The 25,203-nt window shown below is 41.2% G+C and overlaps 1 protein-coding gene across 2 annotated transcripts in view; it reads right to left on the bottom strand.

The window, feature by feature from the left end:
• The window catches only part of st3gal2 (ST3 beta-galactoside alpha-2,3-sialyltransferase 2), a 140,231-nt gene that overhangs the window by 72,531 nt on the left and 42,497 nt on the right, over window positions 1-25,203 (bottom strand). For both annotated transcript variants that reach the window (XM_078400622.1, XM_078400623.1), the window contains exon 2: window positions 6,019-6,071. The gene's annotated coding sequence lies outside the window, so the exon portion shown is untranslated. The remainder of the gene's footprint in view (window positions 1-6,018; window positions 6,072-25,203) is intronic.

Raw genomic sequence — 25,203 nt, 5'->3', positions numbered from 1 at the left:
AAATGTTGGAACCAATTTAGTGTTGGCTCTGTAATAGCACATCATTTTGATGATTCACAAAGTGCAGGCCTGAATCCAAAATTTGAATAGGCAATAAAAACAGTAGATCCTTGTTATAATGGACCATGGTGGGGGAATGGTGTCTGGTATTGCTGATTGTCCGTTATAACCAAGTAAGGTATTATCATTGTAGTTGAAACAACAAACTGCAGATGATGGTTAATGCACAAAAGGACACAAAGTGCTGGACTAACGCAGTGGGTCGGGCAGTATCGCTGGAGAACATCGGTAGGTGACATCAGTCTGCTGAGTTACTCCAGCACTTTGCATCATTTCACTTTAAAACTAAGGTGGTCTGCACCAGTGAGTTATTCTACACCAATTCACGTGGCTGTTGTTGCAGCCTATGTTGTAACCCCTGGGACGGTGTATTCTTCAGACCACTACCAATAAGATGCGCTTGGTCACAGAGGGGCTCTCTCCCCGCTCACTTGCTACCGCTTCCAAGGCGGAGTATGTTGACGACTCCCGGAAATTGGACGAGGAGGCGGCGGCAGAGGGAAAGACAGAGCGACGCGAGGAGGAAGCGTAGGTGGTCAAGCGGACAAAGCAAAAGAAGCAGTGGTGGAAGGAAGTGCACCTTGAGAGTTTGGTTGGAGTCCTCAGAGGCCTGCGCTCCAAGCAGCCACGAAGATGGTGCTAGTCAAGGGGGTCCGTCAGCTATCACCAAAATCTGTTACAATGGGGACCGTTAAACGAGGGTTCTCTGTACGACACTTCAGTGCATTATCTGGAAATGTTATTTTGTTAGAGATGCCACACTTTAGAAGCACTATAATCTAATACCTTAATTGTTTTGCCAGCTGCAGAACACCAACTTGTACTCTAATGTTATGGTTAAAATCCTACAAAAAACAGCATTAAAAACAAATTAACTGCTCATTTATGATGTGTTCTCTTCATAAGACCTCATTGCATATGAAGCAAACAACTTCGATCTGTAAAGCATCGATAAAGGAGAGAAAAAGCCTCAGGAAAATGAAAACAATGTTATTAGACAGAAATTGACAACAGCTGAGCATTCAACACCATCATCCCCTTCAAGCTATTCAAGCTCAGAACGGGTCTCTGCTCATTACTATGTAACTGCATCCTCGACTTCCTGATTGACAGACCACAATCAGTGCGAAGTGGCAAGGCTAGACACAAAAAGCTGGAGTACCTCAGCGGGACAGGCAGCATCACTGGAGAGAAGGAATGGGTGATGTTTCGGGTCGAGACCCTTATTCAGACTAGTCAGGGAAAAGGGAAACGAGAGATATAGGTGATGATGTAGAGAGGTAAAGAACAATGAATGAAAGACATGCAAAAAAGTAACATGATAAATGAAACAGGTGTTTCTTGGGTGAAAATGAGAAACTGGTGCATATCTTAAGATTACCGGCTTCAGGAGGGGAAAGCCAAGACTCCATTAACCTAATGTAATAAAACGGAATTGCAGATGCTGACTTATGCCAACGATAGACACAAAGCGCTGGAGTAACTCAGCGGGTCAGGCAGCATCACTGGAGAAAATGGATAGGTGACGTTTTGGGTTGGGGCCCTCTTCAGAATGATTGTGAGGAGGAGGTGAGGGGGGGGGGGGGGGGTGAGGGAGGGACAAACTGGAAGCAAGATAAGTCCAGGACAAATTAGCGGTGTGAACGTTGAATTCTCTAATTTTAGGTAATCTAGCCAGTTCCACAGATCACAACGATATATCCCTCTTGGGATCACACCGTCCCTAACCAACAACTGGCCTATCAAGGAACTACCCTGCCCGAGGTTATCTGTTGCCGCCCTAATTTGTCCTGGTCTTTTTTTGCTTTCAATCCCCCCCACCCCACCAGTCTGTAGAAGGGTCCCAACTCAAAACATCACCTATCCATTTTCTTCAAAGATGTTGCCTGACCCACTGAGTTAATCCATGAATCTGTCTTAATTGATGAGACAACAGTGGAGTGAGTCACAGTTTCAAGTTCCTGGACATGCATATGTCTCAAGATCTGTCCCGGACCCAGCACATTGATGCAGTCAGAAAGGCTCATCAACACTTCTACTTCCTTAGAAAATTGAGGAGAGTTGGAATGTTGATGAATAATCTATTGAACATCGACAGGTGTATTGTAAACAGCACACTGATTGATTGCATCTTGGCCTAGTTCAACAACTTGATTACAGAGAATGGTTAACACTGTGCAGTCCATCACACCACCCTGGCCATGCTCTCATTTTACTCTTGCCATCGAGAAGATGGCCTGTAAAGCCTAACCACCAGGTTCAAGGAAAGCCTCTTCCCAGCAATCATCAGGCTCTTGAAGAATACAAAAATGGATTCCTCAGCAAATATGAACTTCTAATGGACTCGGTCCTTGGTTGGACTAAGGATCTCTTTTTTTTTTGCATTACTATGGCCACCTAATTTTATGCTTATTAATTTTTTGATTTTTTAAAATTAAATATTATATTTTATCTGTGTGCCTTGTATTTATGGGCTGCTTCATGAAATTTCATTGTTCCATTGTCAGTACATATGACAATTAAACTCTTGACTTGACTCTTGCAGTACTGCAGATACTGGAAATCTGAAATAAAGACGGTAAATTTTGGAGATACTCATTAGATGATGTAAAATCTATGGGAGAAAAAAAGTTAGAATGGATTGGATCTCGCTGTTTATTGCCATTGAAATTGAAGCAAATCGTAGACTTTAATATGTGTGCTGTGAACTCTGAGAACTTTCTGATTTGGAAGGCCGAATCTAACGGTTCACTCCACCACTGGAGTTCAGCAGTCTTGGATTAGGTTGGACCTGGCCTGGGATCAAACAACAACCGGTGAGCAAAGATTTTGTCAGCAAAAGGCAAACTCCAGGGTTTTTTTTTTGCTTTGATGTTTTACAATTGTTTAATTTATTTACATTTTTTATTACATTGTTTATGTTTTTAATGCGGTGGGTTAATTGCTAATTTGTTTCTCCTGTTGTAAGAAGAATTCCACAACCGTGATGCATTCTATAATTGCTTCAAATTCCAAATGTCTGCAAGGAGAGAGGCTGCTTTTAAGGCTTTTGCACAAACCAGTTCCTTGCACAAACCAGTTCCTTGTTGATGTCTCATCTTGCAATACAGTGTAACTCGGGGAATAAGGAGAGGGCACGTGGACCAAGATAATCTACAATATGATGCCGCTCTTCAACAACAGAAGTAGAAAAGAAACAGAGTGGCCTCCAATCATATTAACTGAAATATATTGTTACCAGTATCAAATCCTATGACAATGTGTTGGTTTAACAAGTGAAGGAGCAGCTCTTTCACCCAGCATGATTTCTTTATAATGGGCCACTGTCATTTATCATATTGAGTGCCTTGGATGACTATTGGTTTTGCTAAATAACATATTTAAATTTATATCTATTACAATCTGCTGCCCTGCTGGAAAATAGATTAAAGATCAGCAAAATACTTGACTTATTTGTAAACTGTTCTTCAGCTAATTTCATATATATCATATCATATATCATATCATATCATATCATATATATACAGCCGGAAACAGGCCTTTTTTTTTTCGGCCCTCCAAGTCTGTACCGCCCAGCGATCCCCGTACATTAACACTATCCTACACCCACTAGGGACAATTTTTACATTTACCCAGCCAATTAACCTACATACCTGTACGTCTTTGGAGTGTGGGAGGAAACCGAAGATCTCGGAGAAAACCCACGCAGGTCACGGGGAGAACGTACAAACTCCTTACAGTGCAGCACCCGTAGTCAGGATCGAACCTGAGTCTCCGGCGCTGCATTCGCTGTAAAGCAGCAACTCTACCGCTGCGCTAAAGATATTCTCCTTCGATATCCAAAAATTTATGGATCTCTGTTTTGAATGCATTCAATGATTGAGCTCCATGCCCTCTTTCACAACAATTGCTTGTGAATTCCCAGCCAGTCTTAACTCCAATCTCCTGATCCTCCAATTCAACCATTGAACTCCCTATTTCTTGCACTCCTAATTGTTGCTTCTCTTATAACCTAAGCTTCTTTGAACGGTGAACCAAATGTCACCAAATGCTAACTTCTAATACTAACAATGAAACTTCTTTAGATGCACTGTAGAGTGTATCCTGACTGGTTGCAAGATGGACTGGTATGGCAGTTCCAATGCATAGGAAGACAAGAAGCTGCAGAGTACAATGGACAGCCAGTCCTTCATGGGCACAGCCCACCCCAAAATCAAAAGCAACTGCATGGCACGTACCTCAAGGTGGCAGCATCTTTCCAAAGCACAGGAACGCAAGTGGCTGCAGAGAATGGTGGACTCAGCTGGTCCATCAAAGGCACAGCCCTCCACATCGACATGAAAAACTAGCTCAAGAATGTGACATCTATCATCAAGGATCTCTCCAATTGAGACCATGTCCTCTTATCACTGCTACTGATGAGCAGGAGGTACAGAAATTTGAAGTCCTACACCCACCAAGTTCAGGTACAGTTCATTTCCTACAACCATAGGATTCTTGAACTGACCTTCACAGCCCTAATCTACCTTGGCAATGAAGCACTACAGCCACCTCTTGCAGTATGTCGGACTTGGTTTCTAATTGTGTTTTGCACAGATATCTTTAAAAAATATATATATATTTCACTGTACTTGTGCATATGACAATAAACTCAACTTGACTTCAATGGTTAACTTTCTGGTCAGTTTTCAATTTTCTGTTTTACCATAGTGTTAAGCCAACTGTAACTTTCCTATCTGCCCAAGGACAGTTAATTTGACCAAGACAGAACCTGGACTCTGATCCAGGCAACTCTGCATTTTGTTTGCCTGTAGGGAGGTCCGTTATGTTCCTGTCCTTGACTGCGTGAATTATTGCTACAACAATCCACCCCCTTTAAGAACATTTTAATAACTCACTTCACCCCTCTAACTATCCTTTTTAGCTCCCGTGCGTAATTTGGAACTGTTTGTGATCTGAAAAATGACAACTAAATATCTATATTTATTGACACATATGTCCATTTCAGGGTGATTTCATGCATTCAGAATTGTTGACTCAGTTATCGATTATTTGAAAGTTAAAGCACCAGAAAAAATATATAATGTATAAGCGATTCCTTAAAAAGGAATACAAGGAGTAAAATTTCTAGAAATTGCAAATATAACTTTTTTTGTGTTGGTCTTGTGTCCACTGAAGATCATGTTTAAAGATTTGATATTGACTAACTTGTCCCTTTGTTCATTGACTGACATTCAAGTAGAACAAAAGCTCATTGACTGCATGACTGCAGTAACATTTATATTACTTTCTTTGCATACAGTACAGGCAATGAGTCTAAATTGTATTATTAAATTGCAATACAGTAGTCTCCTTTTTTCTGATTCAAGCTTCATCATATTGAATACCTAGACCTAGTAGCACGAGATGTTTGCAAGAGTTTTCAGCTAACTAAAACTGTAAACTTTGTGTGGGTATTATAATGTACCACTGCTTGCCCATCATAAGTCGGTAGTGTCGGCAGATCATTATGATAATCAGATTTACTTATTTGATGCTGCACCGGCCTTTGGAGGCAGTACTCCTGCGAACACTCTTTTAAACACAGAAGGAGTTTCTATTCTTCTTGAGCAGTTTATCAGGATACTTCCATTCTAACTCTATGGATTCTGAGATGACCATTAAGACCACTGAGGGACTGCACATTGACATGATTGAGGCAGGAGATGTTTGGCAGAGCAGGCAAGTAGGCGGTTTGAAAGGAGGCATCTTCTTCTGTTGCTAACACTGAGCCCATGTCTGATCCTGTTGCAATCTTGTGCTTTCGTGTCTTCTTTTGAGTTGTCGGACTTGGAAATGTCAGGAATGAATATTACACCTTTTCTCCAAGAGGTTTTGAAGGCAACCTTGATTATTTTCCTCATTCATTAACAAGAACAACATCACAATGAATATATTTTTAAGGGAGCAACTACTTACAATTTGAATGCAGTTTGATATCTTCTTACTGTTCTATACTTCCATGTCCATTTCTAAAGGTAGAGGAAGAAAAGAACAAATTTCAGTAAGAACACATACAAAATACAATTAATCATTAATCTCATTGGGTCCACCTATTCAGGCCGTGAAGTTTATCCAGCTGCTGTCTCCTAGGACCTCCTTCCTAACATTGTAGAATTCACCACCCTCCTGCCTAAATTCTCAAAATACAATGTCTTTCTCCTTAGTGAATACAGATGAGGAGTATTCATTGAAGTCTTCACCCACGTCCTTTGGTTCCATGCACAGATTGGCCCTTTGTTCCTAAAAGATCCTAATCTTTCCCTGGTTAGTCCCTTACATTTAGTATTCTTATAATTTTGGGAGGTTTTTCTCAACCATGTCTATCAGTGATGTTTCACAAATCCATTGTACTCCTAATTTTGTTTTTAGGATCCATCCCTCCACCAACCCCGAGGCTTTCTATACTCTTGACAGATTTCTCAGTTTTCAATTTCTATGCTTGTCACATGCTTCCTTTTTTTTCTTTATCCACTCAATGTCCTTTGGCATCCAGTGTTCCTTGGACTTGCTGTTTTACCTTTAACATAAACACAATGGGCCTCTCACTATTTTGCTTTTGAATGACTCCCATTTGTTAGATGTATGCATTCATGTATGCATTTGCTCTCAGTCTAGATTTACCAGGCACCGTCTTATTTAGTTTAGTTCAGAGATACAGCATGGAAACAGGCCCTCTGGCCCACCAAGTCAGCGCCGACCGGTGATCCCCGCACATTAACACTAAGCCTACATGCACTAGGGACAATTTTACATTTATACCAAGCCAATTAACCTACAAACCTATACGTCTTTGGAGTGTGGGAGGAAACCGAAGATCTCGGAGAAAACCCACGCAGGTCACGGGGAGTATGTACGAACTCCGTACAGACAGCTCCCACAGTCAGGATTGAACCTGGGTCTCTGGAACTGTAAGACAATAGCTCTACCGCTACGTCACTGTGCCGCCCAATGATGATTCTGAAATCTGCCTTTGCCAAATTCAGGACCTTAACTTCCAGTCCACCTTACACCTTTCTACAATTACTTTCAAACTTGCGAGTTTTTATCACTATTTCCAATATATTATTTGACTGACACTTCAACTGAATGATCAGCTCCATTCTGTAAAGCAGGTTCAATAATGTTGCCTCCTTTGTGGGAATAGTTGTCAGCAGTCTGGTTGGCAACAACTAGAACATGTGCTTTAGCATTCAGAGAGGACAAAGGTTTTGTGCTGGCACTATCTTTCCCCAGAGCAGACCCCCAGCAATGCTAGGCACACTTTTAAGGATAGATTGATGAACTGCTGTAACATAATACTTTGAATTTTGCAATGCTAAGATGGGAGCAATGTGTGTTTACATCGCAGCACGCAAACAAGAGATGGCTTCTGCTCATGGTAAGGAAGCTGATCTGCCAGCCTTCAGAAACTGCATTATGCTTGGTTCCATAAATGTGTTAATGGTGTTGGATGCTAGATTCAAGCTCAAAAGTAAGGTTTCCAAGCCCTCTGAATGCTGTGTGCCAAGCTGTGCTAGATACCTCTGCATTCAATTATACTGACTTTATGCATTCTGACACACTTCCCAACATGCTGAGTGCACCCACAAGTTTTTTTTAGCAGCTTGGCTAATGGAAGTTATCAAAAGCTGGTACATTTTTAGTCTGTGCTCTGGTTTTACACTTCCTCTACACTTTTCTCCATATTTGTACATTTCTTTGTCTTGATTACTGACTGCAAAAGTGAAAGTGAGGAAAGATGTATCGTCATCACCGCCTACTTATTCTCTGTCCATCCTCTGGCTAGGTTCTAGTTACTGGATATGGTGAGAGGTGGTTGTAAAATTACATTTGTGTCTCAACCGCTACCACTCTTATCTTTGGATCGGTAGATTCTGGGTTCTAAATCTCATGCTGAGCAGAGTAATGAATCTACTGCTGAAATAAAAAGATGGGGAATTATTCCTGGTATTCTGACTGATATTTCTTCAAAAGAATCTTGTATAAAACAAAACAGATTATGCAGTCATTATTCCTGCTTGTGGGAGTGATATGTGGGCAAATCGACTGCTGCTTTTTCTATGTGTAACTGTGTCTAAATTTCAAGAATTAATTGACTGCTTTGACATGTTCTGGAAATGTGCATGAAGTGTATAAGTGCAAGCCTTTCTTTCCTCATGGCATCTGCAGCTTGTGAAAAGTAAGCAGGTGTGGGTTTTGGGAAAGTGAAATGGGAGCTGGATTAGATATGCGGATACTTTCACCAATTATGGTTTTGGGTCAACTACTCATAATAGCCACCCCAATAAAAATAAGGACCATCTCCTCCATGGGGGTTAGGACGCACACGTACACCCATCAGAAAACTGAAGAAATATATCAGAGAATTGTTATTGCATAGAAGACGGCCATTCTGCCCATGGAGGCTTGACTGACTCCTGGTAGAACAATTTTGTCCTAACTACTCAGCACAACAGATTTCTGGAAAATTCCCTTGTATTTTTTCAGCCAAAATGTAAAAATTTGTGTCTTCTGGTGCTTGATCCATCTGCTAATTGTAACAATCATTCCCATCCAGTTAATTCCTGCTGCTTTCAGTTCAGCACCGTCTAACACTGCAGGAGAGGGGAGATGTGCTGAGGAATGAGACTAAGCAAATTTGGCATGTCTCCAATTACTGTAAAAAACTTCTACAGATGCACCATAGAAAGCATGCTGTCACGTTGCATCACAACTTGGTTTGGGAACAGCTCCGTCCAAGACCGCAAGAAACTGCAGAGAGTTGTGCATGTAGCCCAGTCCATCACATAGACTAAACTCCCCACCAATGACCCCATCTATACCTCAAGCTGTCTTGGAAAAGCAACCAACATAATCAAAGACTTGTCCCACCCTGGTTATTTTTCCTTCTCCCTATTTCTGTCAGGTAAAAGATATAGAAGCTTGAAAGCATGCACCTCCCGGCACAGTAACAGCGTTTTCACCTCTGTTATTTTTCTGCTTTACCCCACTGCGGACATTGCACTTTGTCCATGGAACTGGTGCTCTACAATGCTGAGAATTATATTCTACACCCTGTATCTTTCCTCTACCTCTGTACATGAGTTCAGCTTAATTGTATTTAGGTATAGTATTATCTGATTTGATTGGATAGCAAGCAAAACAAAGCTTTTCATTGTACCTTGGTACATGTGAACATTATAAACCTGGTCAGTTTAAAGTGGTGAGAGGGAGGGGTGAGACAGGGGCTGGTGGGCAATAAGGAGAACTAGCTTGAGGAAGGTGGGGTGGATTTGGGAGACAGTGGCTGGTGGGTGGTAGGTAGAGACGAGAGAGAAAAAATTAGCAGATGGAGCAAGATGGGGGAGGGGAAGGTCGAGTCAGAGACAGGCTGACAGGTGATGTAGAGTTCCGAGGCTGCGGATAAATAAGGGTGATAAGAGGAACCAGATTAGGAAGGGTGATGGGCAGATAGAACCAGTTGGGGGCGGAGATAGACTATTAGCAATAGTGTATGGATGTATGGGAGAGAATAAGGAGCACAGGTGTAGGTTATTTAAAATTGGGAAATTCAAAGTTCATACCATTCGATTGTAGATTACCAAGGGGCAACATGAGGTCGATACAAAGAACTGCATATGCTGGTTTACAAAAAAAGACACAATTTGCCAGATTAATTCAACATGTCAGGCAGTATCTCTGGAGAACATGGATGGTGGCAGTTCAGGTCAGGACCTCCTTCAACAGCATGAGGCATTGTTCTTCCAAGATATGTTTGGCTTCACCTTAGCAGTGGAGAAGCCAAGGACAGACCGGTCAGTTGGGAATGTGAAGGGGAGTTGAAATGGTATGCAACTACGAACTGAAGGTGGTGATTGCAGATAGAACATAGGGGTTGCGTAAAATGATCTCCCAGTTTATCGCAGTAGCTTATCATAGTCTAGTTTATCACAGTAGCTCGTCTTCAACCAATTTAATTCTCTCCTCGTGCTACAAAGAAACAATGAAGAGCACTGGATACAGCAAAGGATATGGGATAGGATAATATATTCGACGCAGGACTGTAAATGCAGCTTTAGAACTAGCCATTTCTCTGTCCAAGCTGTTTCTGTAGCTCTAACACGGGCATCTATGTGGAACATTGCCTAGCTATGCCCTACTCACAAAAAGCAAGACAAATCCAAATTTCCCTAATTAGTTTGCTCTCAATTACCAGCAAAATGATGGGAGATGTTCTACTCTCTGAAACTCCATACTGTGTGGCCAAGTACAATGCCAACTTGATCTTTACATTCGCTGCTGATACCACTGTTGTGGCCAGATCAACAACAACAAAAGGAGGGAAAGAGGTTGAAAACCTGTGTCATGGTGTCAGGATAACAACCTAGCTCTGAACATCAGTAAGATAGAAAGGATGGTTGTTGATCAAAAGAAGTGAGAGAGTATTCATATCCTGTCCTTGTCAACAGAACTGCTGTAGAGATAGTCACCTCAAGTTACTTTGCATTCATCTCACCATCAACCTAACCCGCTCCCTTCACACTGATGTAATGACCAAGAATCCACATCAGCATATTTACTTTCTTAGGCTTCTGCAAAGATTTGGCATGTTCACAAAGATTCCTCAAACACAGACACATGTGCTCTAAAGTATTCTGATGGAACACATCTCAGCCTAGATTGTCAACTCTTCTGCTCTTTACTGCTTGAACTTGCAGAATGGTGAACACTGTCCAGTCCATCACAGGCTTGTCAATTTCTTCCTCCAGTGCATCTTCATGCCTCAAGCATGCCTGCACTCTGCCCATTCCAATTTCTCTCTTCTACCTTCAGAGAGATACAGGAGCTTAAAAACCTGTGTGTCCAGAGTTAAGAACAGCTTTTTTCCCGCTGCCCAAATCCTGAGCCATTCACCTCTTTCACACCCCTTTCCTCAAGATGCTGCCACATACTCCTACGTTTTACTCTACCTCATTTGGTTATCCCCTAATGCACTCTTAACTTTATTTTGTACTAGACGTTTTTCCATCGTGTTCTGCAAATAACTGTCTTGTCATGAAAGGTAGTGTATAAGAAAAGTTATTTTTTCTCCCTCCAAGTATCCCAGTGCAACATTCAAAAATGAAGGCTTTATTTTCTTGGGTACTGCCATTATTCAACTTCCTAAATAACCTTTAATACCCCTCTCCAGTTCAAATGGCGACACGGAATAAGTCAGGAATACAGTGCAATATTTTTCATTTATCTAGACAGTAACAACGCCCAAGCAACTCAACCCCTTACATGACAAACAGCACACGTAACTACCCTGAACATTCATTCCTTCCACAAAAAGCTACCATGTCTGCAGTACTGTACAAAATGCATTACAGTTACTCACTCAGGCTACTGCACCACTCCTCCCAAAACTCATGACTTCAAACACCAAAAAGAAGCAGCAATGGAAGAAAGCACCACCACCTTAAAATCACCATTTTGATTTGGAAAAGTATTACTATTCTGCACTTTAGCAGAGTCCAAATCCAGAAAGGAGTGAAGGCCAGTCTTCATTCATATTCGTCAGTTGCAATATTTGCCCTTGTGAATGAATGTTGGCTAGCTGCTCTAACTATCCAAAGAGGTCAGCAGCATGGCATTGGTGCAATAACTACATCAGACTGAACAGGCACTTTTAATCATGCATCACAAAAAGCCATTATAATGGAACTGGCCATCCATTGGCTCCAAGGAGTCAGTGATTGACATTCAGCAGTGAATATTTTTTTCATTCTATCATGACCAAAATCAATTAACTTAATGTGCATTAATTTTCAAAGAGAAGGACCAGTATCATTCAGTTTTACTTTGGATAACCCATTGAGCCATTTTGCCAATTGAGCAATGATATTTTTTCTTGAGCAAAAAATGAAGTGCTGGAGGAATTGTGAAGGCAGCATCTATGCAAGGAATGGACAGAAGAAGGATGCCGACCCAAAACATTATCTATCTGTTCCCTCCACAGGTGCCGCCTGACCTGCTGTGTTCCTCCAACTTTGTTTTGTACTCGAGCTTCCAGCATCTGTACTCTCATGTCTCCATATTTTTTCTTGTATTGGATCATCCGATATGAGCAAATTAGATTCTATTTCCTATGCCATTTGTTAACTTAGTATGTTGGAGATCCATTTAAAGTAATTTTGACTAATAGGGGCTCCTGCTTTGTCATGCAACAACCATCAACTAAAGGCCAGACACCAATATCAGCAGAAAATTAGAAATATTAAAATATAGCAGGTTTTCAGTGGATAACACTTGCACAAGAGATAGCTCTACCAAGCCCCTTCCTTTGAAAGGCATATTAGGTGGAAAAATGGTAACATTCTCTGTTTTCCTTACTCAGAAATATATAATAGGAAAGAGTAATCTGTAAATTAGCGATTGCCTCACTTTCTGCTTCCTCTTTGACTTCAATGTCAGAGGTATTGAATACTGATATATATCCAATACAACAATTGGAATTTGATAAGGGGAAAGTTACTAAAGTTCAACTTTGTTAAAAAAACAGAAGAATGGTCTCACTTTGCTTGAACTGCTACATATTTCCAGCACTTTCTCTTTTAATTACACCTTTCAGCAATCTGAAAATTTGGTTAAAATCATGCTCTAAACTCTTCAACAATTCTTTCTTTTTTCTCTAAGGTATGAAATAATTCAAAGTGGAAGCAGGATGATGTAAATCTCGTTCTACCTGATGTGGAATGCTAACAAGGCAGAGAATGTTTTGAGGGCTTTAGGTAAAGTAGGAAAACAAGTTCAGTAGCTTTGGAAGACAATAAGACAATGTGGGCTACAGATTGATATAAATTCCAAATTCAGGTGTGGACCCTTGGACCTTAGGCAAATAATAGACAATAGACAATAGACAATAGGTGCAGGAGTAGGCCATTCAGCCCTTCGAGTCAGCACCGCCATTCAATGCGATCATGGCTGATCACTCTCAATCAGTACCCCGTTCCTGCCTTCTCCCCATACCCCCTCACTCCGCTATCCTTAAGAGCTCTATCCAGCTCTCTCTTGAAAGCATCCAATGAACTCTCCTCCACTGCCTTCTGAGGCAGAGAATTCCACACCTTCACCACTCTCTGACTGAAAAAGTTCCTCCTCATCTCCGTTCTAAATGGCCTATCCCTTATTCTTAAACTGTGGCCCCTTGTTCTGGACTCCCCCAACATTGGGAACATGTTTCCTGCCTCTAATGTGTCCAATCCCCTAATTATCTTATATGTTTCAATAAGATCCCCCCTCATCCTTCTAAATTCCAGTGTATACAATTTGTGTATACAGTGTATATAATATTGTATTTGTTCCATATCATAGATCTTACACCTGGCCTGTAGACTTCCATGGGTGGAGAAGGGGAGTAGCAATCTAAAAATGACTAAAGATTCAACTTTTTGGATTTATTTTTGAAAAAGAGACGATACTAATAAAAAATATCCTTTGAAGCCAAATATATCTTGGAAAATTAGTTAGTGAGTTTAGTTTTCTCACCAAAGAAATCTGCAGCCACATGATACACTCCTAAGTAAAAAGAAATAAGCAATAAATCATTGTCATGTAATCATCTTCAACTAACTTGACAAGAAGGAGCCTGGGTAATGGAGTGCTGCCAGATAAGACTATGGTAGACAAATGGTGAATAAGTTGAATGCTACCTGACATTTGCTATCAACAGGAAACCTTTCAGCAGGATTCAATGAACAGAAGCAATTTAAAAGGGTGCTTTGTGTAAGCACAGTTGTACTGAGACAAAAAATAATGCTCCATTGTTATGATGGCAGAGATCAGATAACTGAAAGTGCGCCGTGCAGATGGCTGTACTGACAAGAGCTCCGAGTCAACACAGCAAACATGTGTGGATTTACTTTTTACTACTTGCTCTTTTTGCACATACTGTACTATCACATGTTCAGTATGATCGACAGACACTTTTAGAGATAAGAACGTCAGCCAACGCGGACTTTAAGCCAGCTATTGATAACACAGACGATAGCCTCCTCTGGGTGTTTTCTCTACCTGCACGGCGGAGGAGGAAAGCAAAGAGAGGGAAGTGTGCTGGCGCTCTGTGCAGGTCGGCGAAGAAGTAATAAACCCCCTCTGCCCAGCATTCTGTTAGCTAATGTGCAATCCCTGGACAATAAATTAGACGAGTTGCGCGCACGGATCGAACACCATTGGGACATTAAGAACTGCTGTGTTCTGGCGTTCACAGAGACGTGGCTGGAGACCAGCGTACCCGACTGTACCGTCACTCCGGAGAGTTTTTCCGTCTACCGACAAGACAGAACGAAGGACTCAGGCAAGTCGAGGGGAGGGGGAGTGTACTTTATGGTTAACTCTTCGTGGGCCATGGATGTCTGCCTTTTAATTATACACTGCTCCCCGGTTCTGGAGCTGTTGAGCATTAGAACTAGACCTTTCTACCTCCCCAAAGAGTTCAGTTCAGTCCTCCTTACTGCTGCTTACATCCCCCCCCCCCTGTTGGACGAAAAACAGATGATATACCCCCACAGGCTGATAAATCTCTAGCCCTGGACGAACTGTATGGGATTGTAAATGAGCTGGAAAACTCCCATCCTGAGGCTGCGTTCATGTTCTGGGAGACTTCAACAGAGCCAATATGAAGAAGGTTCTCCCAAAATACTTCCAACACATCGCTTTTCCCACTAAGGGAGAGCAGACCCTGGACCATTGTTACCCCCCTTTCAGAGACTATTATAAGCCCCTCCTCCCTCACCCTGCTTTTGGTAAGGCAGATCACTGTTCCATTCTACTGCTGCCTGCATACAGGCAGAAACTAAAACAGGAAAAACCGGTTTCCAGGGTCATATATAAATGGAACAATGAGGTTGATGAGGCCTTACAGGACTGCTTTGACACAACTGACTGGCAGATGTTTGAAGACGCAGCAGAAGGCAATATCAACGAATACACAGACTCTGTCTTAGGCTACATAAGTAAGTGCATCGATGATGTGGTTCCAAAAGTCACCATCTGCACTTACCCAAATCAGAAATCCTGGGTCGGATGGGAAATTCGTGCTAAACTTAAAGCACGGACTACTGCCTTCAACTCAGGTGACCTTAACGCCTACAAGGTAGCCAGATATGACCTCTGGAAGTCCATCAGGAAAGCCAAGAGAGATTACAGAAAAAAGTGGAATCTAACTACTACAGCTCGGACTCCAGACGCATGTGGAGTGGATTACGCTGCGTCACAGACTACAAAGGGAAAAACAGGAGTACTGTTCAGACTACCGCATCTGGAGAAATCAAAGAACACGATTCTCACAGTGCTATCAGGCTTCTCCAGGTGCGAAAGAGCTCTGTGTCGTAGGTAGATGATGGCGTACTCCACCCCGATGCAAGTCTGGTAGGCGAACTGCAGCGGATCCATTGATGGTCTCACCAGGGGGCGGAGATGGACGAGGACCAGTCGCTCCAGTGTCTTCATCAGGTGTCAGTGTCAGATGTCAGTGCCACCGACAAAAACAATAGTGTTTTTGCAGTGTCAGAATCTTAAAATAGATCTAGCAAATCCAAAATAACCATGTGTGGGCCATTCACAGCTTATGTATATGCAAATTATGTTTATCTCTGCATGACTGTTTGCCATATAAACAGAGAACCCAAACAAGTTTAAGAAAATAACTGCAGATGCTGGTACAAATCGATTTATTCACAAAATGCTGGAGTAACCCAGCAGGTCAGGCAGCATCTCGGGAGAGAAGGAATGGGTGACGTTCGTCGAGACCCTTCTTCAGACCCAAACAAGTTTATTCAATGATGAGAAAGACCCAAAGATAACAGGGAAACAGATTTAAAGATGGAAGAATGAAACTGGTTTTAAGGCTCCAGGCCACAGACAGAGATGAGCGATGAGCATCATGGTAACCACAGGACCTTGCTGCTTTCTGTCATGATAGATCGATAAAATCAGAATCCAGGCTCGAAAGAGTATTTAGTTGTAACCAGTTTGTGTCATCCTGCAGATGTGATAATATGACCTACAAGTACATATTATTTCATTCCCTGAGTTTTCCCATGTCTTAGATTAGTGCAGCTGGCAATCACCAGCTACCCCGGCATCACTCTGCTACTGAGGAGAAACATCCGGCTGTAACTTAATACAGCATATTTGAGCTTTTCACTCCTCCATATTAAAAATATTGACTTGAATTCCCTGGTATACAGGAAGTTAAATATAGCAGTGTAGTTTTAGATAAATTGGCAGAAATTAATAGATCAGGAACATCCAGGGATAGAGAGGTTTGGATAAGCGGGCAGAGTGTTTTAGACCAGCAAATCAGATCAACTGAATGATCTCCAATTATTTATGATGTAATGTGGGAGAATGTGGAATCCAGACTTTATTATTGAGTGTACGATGGCACAGCGGTAGAGTTGTTGTCTTACAGCACTAGAGACCCAGGTTCAATCCTGACTACGGGTGCTGTTTGTAAGGAGTTTGTACGTTCTCAACTGTGACTGCGTGGGTTTCCTCCCACAAGACTTGTAGGTTTGTAGGTTAATTGGCTTTGGTAAAGATTGTAAATTGTCCCGAGTGTGTAGGATAGTGCTAGTGCACAGGGATTGCTGGTTGGCACGGGCTTGGAGGGCCGAAGGGCCTGTTTCTGTGCTGGATCTCTAAACTAAACTAACCCAGTCAATGTGTTTATGTGAATGTGTTTAAGCGCATTCTTGCATTCTCCAATCAAGTACTTCTTGTCATTGGACTATACCACCATCTTTAATAACTCCTCTACTGGATTTGTCAAAGCATGAGAACTAGTATTTAATTCCCTCCATAGTCACATTTATCACCATAACCTTCTCCTGCCATTCATACCAAAGAGCTCCCCATTCTTCTCACACTGACCTCTTGTGCAAACCTATCTTTCGTTCACAATTAGCAGCTGTGTCTTTAGCTGTCCAGAATCTGACCTCTAGAACCACCCCCCCCAATTCTCTTTTCCCGCACGCCTCCGCCCTTTTAAAAAAATGCTCTGACCATATCTAGCCAGCAAGATAACAGACAAAATTTGTACTTGTATGCTTGAGTGTACTGATGGATTTAGAATAGAGTTGCAGATAAGATTAGAATGAAAGTGTAATCATAATACAGGAATGTTTTATTATACAGATTAAGATATCGGCTGTTAGGTTATTAGTTAAATATGTTGACAAAATCACCTGGAATTATGGCTGATATAATACCAGCTGTTTAGTTAACCCTTGGATATGAATAATCCTCTGACATCGGAGAGCAGAGTTCGGGTGAACAAATTTGAAACAGCTGCTCACACTGCATTTATTCACAAAATGCTGGAGTAACTCAGCAGGTCAGGCAGCATCTCGGGAGAGAAGGAATGGGTGACGTTTCGGGTCGAGACCCTTCTTCAGTCTGAAGAAGGGTCTCGACCCGAAACGTCACCCATTCCTTCTCTCCCGAGATGCTGCCTGACCTGCTGAGTTACTCCAGCATTTTGTGAATAAATCGATTTGTACCAGCATCTGCAGTTATTTTCTTATACTACTTGTTGCTCACACTGCATTCATCTTAACAGCTTCAGGATGAGGGAGAGTGTAGAATATTTATGACTGAGAGGATTATCACAGGTTAGTGAAGTAATCAGCCAATCACCACTGCCTTAAGAATAGATAAGTTTTATATCTGTCTATAGTTTTACAACCACATTAAATTCCTGAAATGTGACCCATGATTGCGTGTTAGAAGTTTATAAAGGAACGGTCAGCTACAAGCCAGGAAGGAATGCAAGAAAGTGATCAGGAAGAAATACATCCTGCAATTGGAGAAAGGGCACAATTTACTAAAATAATTTAGATTCTTTATTCTGTTGTTACAAAACTGGGTAATTGCTCACCTTTACGCAGCTTGATCCTCAACTTTCTCATTGGCAGACCATGATCAGTACAAATTGGCAACACTTCTTGGGAGGAGCCAGCGCTGCCCTCGCAGCTGCGGCTTGCCTGCAGTCCGCTTGTCTTTTGTGTTTTTTGTTGTTTTTGTCTGAATTGTAGTTTAAATACGGTGTAGTGTTTGTATGTTATGTGGGGGGGGGATGGGAACTGTAAAATTCTCTCTCCTGAACGGCAACGCGACCTTTGTTTTCTGTGTCGTGTCTCCGTTTCCACTGCGGCTTACCACCGGCCATGCACCTGGAGCTGGCGGCCTCCAGCTGGGACCACCTGGGCTCTGGTTCGCAGAGCCCGCGGCCCGGACTCACCACCTGCGGCGCTGGCTGCCTTCGGATGCTGCGGGAGCGGCTGCGACTCGTCTCCGGAGGCTCCGGCGCGGGCCGCCTGGACATCGGAAGCCCGCAGGCCCCTGGGTAGGGGCCGACATTGGGAGTTCCGGCAGCGGCAGAGTCTTTGCCCGCCCAGAACCGCGGGGCTTGGGTCGGCCCGCCGCGGACCTTTCACCGTCCGGCGCGGCCTGGAATAGGCCGCGGGATTTTCTCCGCCCGGCGGGGGCTTCAATGTTCGGAGCCCCGAACTCCCCGACGTGGCAACTCTAACAGCCTGACCACGGGAGAAGACGGCAGGGGAAGAGAAAAATACATTCTGGCCTTCCATCACAGTGAGGAGGGGACTGGAGGAGACTCATTGTGATGGATGTTTCTTTTATTTCTTTTGTTTGGTGTTAGTTTATGATTGTTTGTGTTATTGCATTTTTATTGATTATTCTTATTGGTCTTATTGTTGAACTGCGGGTAATTTTTCATTTCACTACACATTTATGTGTATGTGTCAAATAAATGACTATTGACTCCTTGAATAAAAATGCACCTCAGGGCTGAGTGCTCAGTCCCCTGTTCTACTCAGTCTATACCCATGACTGTGTCTCCAGACACAGTTCCAACATCGTCTTTAAATTCACCAATGATACCACTGTTGGACGAAAAACAGATGATATACCCCCACAGGCTGATAAATCTCTAGCCCTGGACGAACTGTATGGGATTGTAAATGAGCTGGAGAACTCCCATCCTGAGGCTGCGTTCATTGTCCTGGGAGACTTCAACAGAGCCAATATGAAGAAGGTTCTCCCAAAATACTTCCAACACATCACTTTTCCCACTAGGGGATAGCAGACCCTGGACCATTGTTACACCCCATTTAGAGACTGTTATAAGCCCCTCCCTCGCCCTGCTTTTGATAAGGCAGATCACTGTTCCATTCTACTGCTGCCTGCATACAGGCAGAAACTAAAACAGGTAAAACCAGTTTCCAGGGTTATATATAAATGGAACAATGAGGTTGATGAGGCCTTGCAGGACTGCTTTGACACAACTGACTGGCAGATGTCAAGTCAAGTTTATTTGTTACATACACAATGTGCAGTGAAATGAAAGTGGCAATGCCTGCGGATTGTGCACAAAAAAGAATTACAGTTACAGCATATAAATAAAGTTAATAAGTTACTGTAGTGTAGACAAAAATTTAGTCTCTCGAGTTATAAAAGTTGACAGTCCTGATGGCCTGTGGGAAGAAACTCCGTCTCATCCTCTCCGTTTTCACAGCGTGACAGCGGAGGCGTTTGCCTGATCGTAGCATCTGGAACAGTCCGTTACTGGGGTGGCAGGGGTCCCTCATGATCTTGCTTGCTCTGGATCTGCACCTCCTGATGTATAGGTCCTGCAGGGGGACGAGTGTAGTTCCCATGGTGTGTTCTGCCGAACGCACTACTCTCTACAGGGCCATCCTGTCCTGGGCAGAGCCGTTCCCAAACCAGACTGTAATGTTGCCGGACAGGATGCTCTCTACAGCCCCAGATTAGAAGCAATGAAGGATCCTCAGAGACACTCTGAATTTCCTCAGTTGCCTAAGGTGGTAAAGGCGCTGCTTTGCCTTACCCACCAGTGCGGCAATGTGCGTTGCCCATGTCAGATCCTCTGTGATGCGGACTCCCAAGTATTTAAAACTGCTCACCCTATCCACAGTAGACCCATTTATCTCCAGTGGCATGTACGTCCTTGGATGTTTAGCCCTTCTGAAGTCCACAATCAGCTCCTTCGTTTTAGTGACATTCAAGAGGAGGCTATTGTCCTGACACCAGAGTGCCAGATCTGCCACCTCCTCCCGGTAGGCCTTCTCATCGTTGTTGGAGATCCGGCCCACCACCACAGTGTCATCAGCAAACTTGATGATGGAGTTTGAGCTGAACCTGGCCCCACAGTCATGTGTGTACAGGGAGTACAGTAGGGGGCTAAGGACGCAACCCTGGGGGATCCTATGTTCAGGGTGAGGGAGCTAGATGTGTGTTCCCCCATCCTGACCACTTGGGGCCTGGCGGTGAGAAAGTCCAGGACCCAGGCACACAGAGGGGTGCTAAGCCCCAGTTCCAGCAGCTTCTCAACCAGTCTGCTGGGGACTATTGTGTTGAATGCTGAACTAAAGTCAATGAACAGCATCCATGTTTGAAGACGCAGCAGAAGGCAATATCAATGAATACACAGACTCTGTCTTAGGCTACATAACTAAGTGCATCGATGATGTGGTTCCAAAAGCCACCATTTGCACTTACCCAAATCAGAAACCCTGGGTCGGACGGGAAATCCGTGCTAAACTTAAAGCACGGACTACTGCCTTCAACTCAGGCGACCTCAACGCCTACAAGGTAGCCAGATATGACCTCCGGAAGTCCATCAGGAAAGTCAAGAGAGACTACAGAAACAAAGTGGAATCTAACTAAGATTCTAAGAAGGGTCTCGACCCGAAACGTCACCCATTCCTTCTCTCCCGAGATGCTGCCTGACCTGCTGAGTTACTCCAGCATTTTGTGAATAAATGGAATCTAACTACTGCAGCTCGGACGCCAGACGCATGTGGAGTGGATTACGCTGCGTCACAGACTACAAAGAGAAAACCAGGAGCACCGTTCAGCCTACCGCATCGCTCTCGGACGAGCTTAACACCTTTTACGCCCGGTTTGATGCAAACAACACAGCCTAGATGTAACTGTAATTGGACCAATACGGTTAACTTTTAATTGCCTTCTTTGTTCAAGGCTAATTAGGGATATTCAGCAAATTCCAGCATTGGTAGTAACATCCACATCATGTGAGCAGATAAAAAGAAAATCTGCAAACTGCATTCCCTAGGCATCAATCATATCCTTGTCCTGGGCTACTATCTGAAACACAATCAGACCGCCTTCAGCCTTTGTGGTACTCTTGACCCTAAACGTGTATATTTGTATAATCATCAAAATCATCTATTTCCACCTTTGTATTTATCATGACATTGAATAAATTCACACCACTACTCAATTGTGAAAATGCTCATCTGTGCCTTTCTCACCTCTAGACATGATAATTCCAGTGCAGTTCTGGACAAGACAACTCTGCAGTCTATGTTTTAATTTTCACCGAGTCACCAAACACTCCTGTTCTTGCAACCCCAAATTGAACTAGTTCATTGGCTAAACTACAAATATTAAAACATGCAACTACCACAGCCAGGGAGCAGACTCTAATGAGTGGCGTTTCTGCTACAGCACAAGCTGAAATCATTAAACATTAGATTTCTTCAAACTTCAATTTGTCATGCAAGCTCAGACTGTGGATATCACTTCAAATTTGTATTATTCTACTTGCCCCATCTCCAAACTTCTCCACCATCCATCTCATTGTCTAGCCTCAGCCCAAAATATATTAAGATAGTTGCTCACTCTTATCTTAGATACCATTCCAATGACGCATGTTGGAAAATATGCATTAGGTCTGAACGAGTCTCGGCTCATCACAATAAAATGCTTGGTCAATATTCAGTTTCAGCTTAAAATGAAAAGAAAATTATATTCTCTCAGCTCATATTTTAAGGCTTTTTCAATATACTAAACAAAAACATTTTGAATTTGGAGATAAACCACAGAAATTGCTAGCACGTCAACTCCGTAAATTAGAAGTTGATTCTACAATTCATAAAATTAGATCAGAAAACGGAGATTTCCTTAAATTACCTAAGGATATTAATCAGAGATTTTTGCAATTTTATCAGTCATTATATTCATCAAAAATAACAGATAGCTCTGCGCAGATGCAAAACTTTTTGCAGGAATGTAACCTTCCTGGTTTGAATGTGAGTGATAGAAACTCACTGGGCGCAGAAATAACTATGAAAGACGTTGAAGAGACCATTAAATCCATGAAAAATGGGAAGACTCCTGGCCCTGATGGCTTAAATAATGAATTTTATAAAAAATTTAGTGATTTGATCTCTCCACGTTTGCAAACGTTATTTATAGTCACGCCTTTAAATAACAGAGATTACCGCAAACTCTGACTGAATCAACAATAATCCTCATTCCTAAAAAAGATAAGGATTCTGAAGACCCTGGTTCGTATAGAGCGATAGCTCTTTTAAATACTGATCAGAAGATATTAGCGAAAATCTTAGCTCATAGATTGTCTAGTTATAGATAAATTGATACACCCCGATCAATCAGGCTTTATAGCCAAACGATATTCATTTTTCAATTTGAGACGCTTGTTCAATATAATATATTCAAATAGACTATTAAACGAAGATTTAGCAATCATCTCTCTAGATGCTGAAAAAGCATTTGATCAAGTAGAATGGCCCTATCTTTTCTCAGTGATGGAAAAATTTCAATTAGGTGAAAATTTTTGTTCATGGGTGAAACTTTTATATACATCCCCAACAGCTAGAATATTAACTAATCAAATGTTGTCATCCAAATTTCATTTATCTAGGGGTTGTAGACAAGGATGTCCACTATCCCCGCTTCTATTTGCCCTTATTATAGAACCACTTGCTGAGAGTATTAGATCAAATTCAGATATTCACGGCTATAATACTAAACATACAACCAATAAAATTTCTTTATATGCGGATGATGTATTAATATACATTACAAAGCCAGAAATTAGCATTCCGAATTTATTAAATCTCATAACTCAATTTGGTTCATTTTCAGGTTATAGAATTAACTGGTACAAAAGTGAAATTATGCCAATAATGGAGCATAATCCGGCCATACTTCAACAATTTCCTTTTAAAATTGCCTATGAAAAGTTTAAATATCTTGGAATTTACGTGACTAGGAAATATACTTCTTTATTTAAATTAAATTTTCCTCCTTTACTCACTAAATTACACAGAAATATCCAATTTTGGAAAACACTTCCTATATCATTAGTTGGTCGTAGTAATGCTATAAAGATGATCTTTCTCCCACAGCTACTATACTTATTTCAAGCAATTCCGATCTATCTTCCAAAAAAGTTTTTTTTAAAAAATTGATTCAATTGTTACTAATTTTATTTGGGACGACAAGAATCATAGAATAAATAAAAGACATCTATGTAAGTCTAAAACTAATGGAGGAATTGCCTTACCTAACTTCTTATTTAATTATTGGGCGGTTAATATTAAAAATATAACCTGCTGGTTGGATGATTCTGATCAACAACCGGATTGGTTAAAGATGGAGAAAGAGGATTGTTTACCATTTGATATTGGTGCGATCCTCTTAGCTCCGATAAATTTAAATAAAAAAACATATGGAGGTAATCCCATCATACACAGTGTTATCCGTACCTGGAAACAATTAAATCTTACTTTAAAATTGAGTAAATTATCTGTTTTCCTTCCTATTGCGAATAACCCTTCTTTTAAACCGTCTGTCTTAGATAGAGGATTTGCTCAATGGAAAAGTTATGGAATAAAAAGGGTGGGAGATCTTTATCATAAGGGAACTTTTCTTTCTTTTCAGGATTTACAGCAGAAGTACGGATTACATGTTAATAATTATTTTAGATATTTACAACTTAGAGACTATGTAAAATTACACATGCAAGAATATAAGTTTAGAGGTCCAGAAACACTTGATGTATGCCTGAATCGACATTATAATTCAAATAAATTAATATCCTTTATTTATAATACTCTCCTAGACACTGACATTCCGTCATCAGAATCTTATAGACGAGCATGGGAGGACGAATTGAATCAACTCATAATGCAAGATATATGGGATGAAAGTTTACAACATATACACCAATGTTCATTAAATACTAGACATTCCTTAATACAATTTAAAATAATACATAGATTACATTATTCGAAGACAAAATTAAATAGGATTTTTCCTAGTATCTCTCCAATTTGTGATAAATGTCAATTTCAGGAAGCGAATTTAACTCATATTTTCGTAACTTGTATAAAAATGCAAAACTTCTGGTTGGAGATTTTTAAAATAGTTTCTAAATTTATCAACAAGCAATTGGATATGCTTGTCAGGTACATTTTCTTGATTACAGTCTAATAACTGCGAAAAAATTAATACTTAAATTTTGGAAAAAAACAATAACCCCCACAATTAAAATGTGGACTACGGAAATGTCAGAGACCCTGCATTTGGAAAAAATAAGATTTGCCTTAATTGACAAACCTGAGTTATTTTTTAAAATATGGTCTCCATTTATTGAATTTTTAGAAAAGTAAATGGGTTTGGCACAGGACTAAAATAAAAATTTTAAATTAAAAGTTGAAACTTGAGTTAAGGGTTGGATGTACAACTGTGGTTATTGTCTCCCGGATCTACTCCCTTTAAATTTTATAGTTATATCTTTTTTTTAATCCTCTTATTCTCTCTTCTCAATAGTTTATAGTTTTTTTGTTTTTTGTTTTTTTTTCCTTTCTTCTTTATTTTTTATTTTCTCTCTTTAAAAATTTAAAAATTGAAGCTATGTAAGAACTCTGTAACAAATGTGTCTTTTATTTCTATTTGTACATATGCTTTTCAAAAAATAAAATAATAATAAAAAATAAAAATAAAAAAAGAAAAGAAAATTGTGTCATGGAATACAAGTTGGATAGTGCTAATGAAAATGCACATCTGCACAAATCCTTCAGGGATATGTGGGCTACTTTATGTACCAGTTGAACATGTGTAATGCACGAAAATAGCTATATTGCTTTTTCAAGAAATAACTGTTCCACACGACCACGCCGCAACCTCACTGGAAATAAACAAAACCTAGCTGGAGCAGCTTGTCCAATTTATTGACTGCCCTGCTCTTTCCCAAGTTCTGTT

This window comes from Rhinoraja longicauda, chromosome 6, assembly GCF_053455715.1.
Source record: "Rhinoraja longicauda isolate Sanriku21f chromosome 6, sRhiLon1.1, whole genome shotgun sequence".
NCBI lineage: Eukaryota > Metazoa > Chordata > Chondrichthyes > Rajiformes > Arhynchobatidae > Rhinoraja > Rhinoraja longicauda.
Note: the sequence above shows the minus strand (reverse complement) of the source record. Positions and strands in the feature narration are given on the sequence as shown.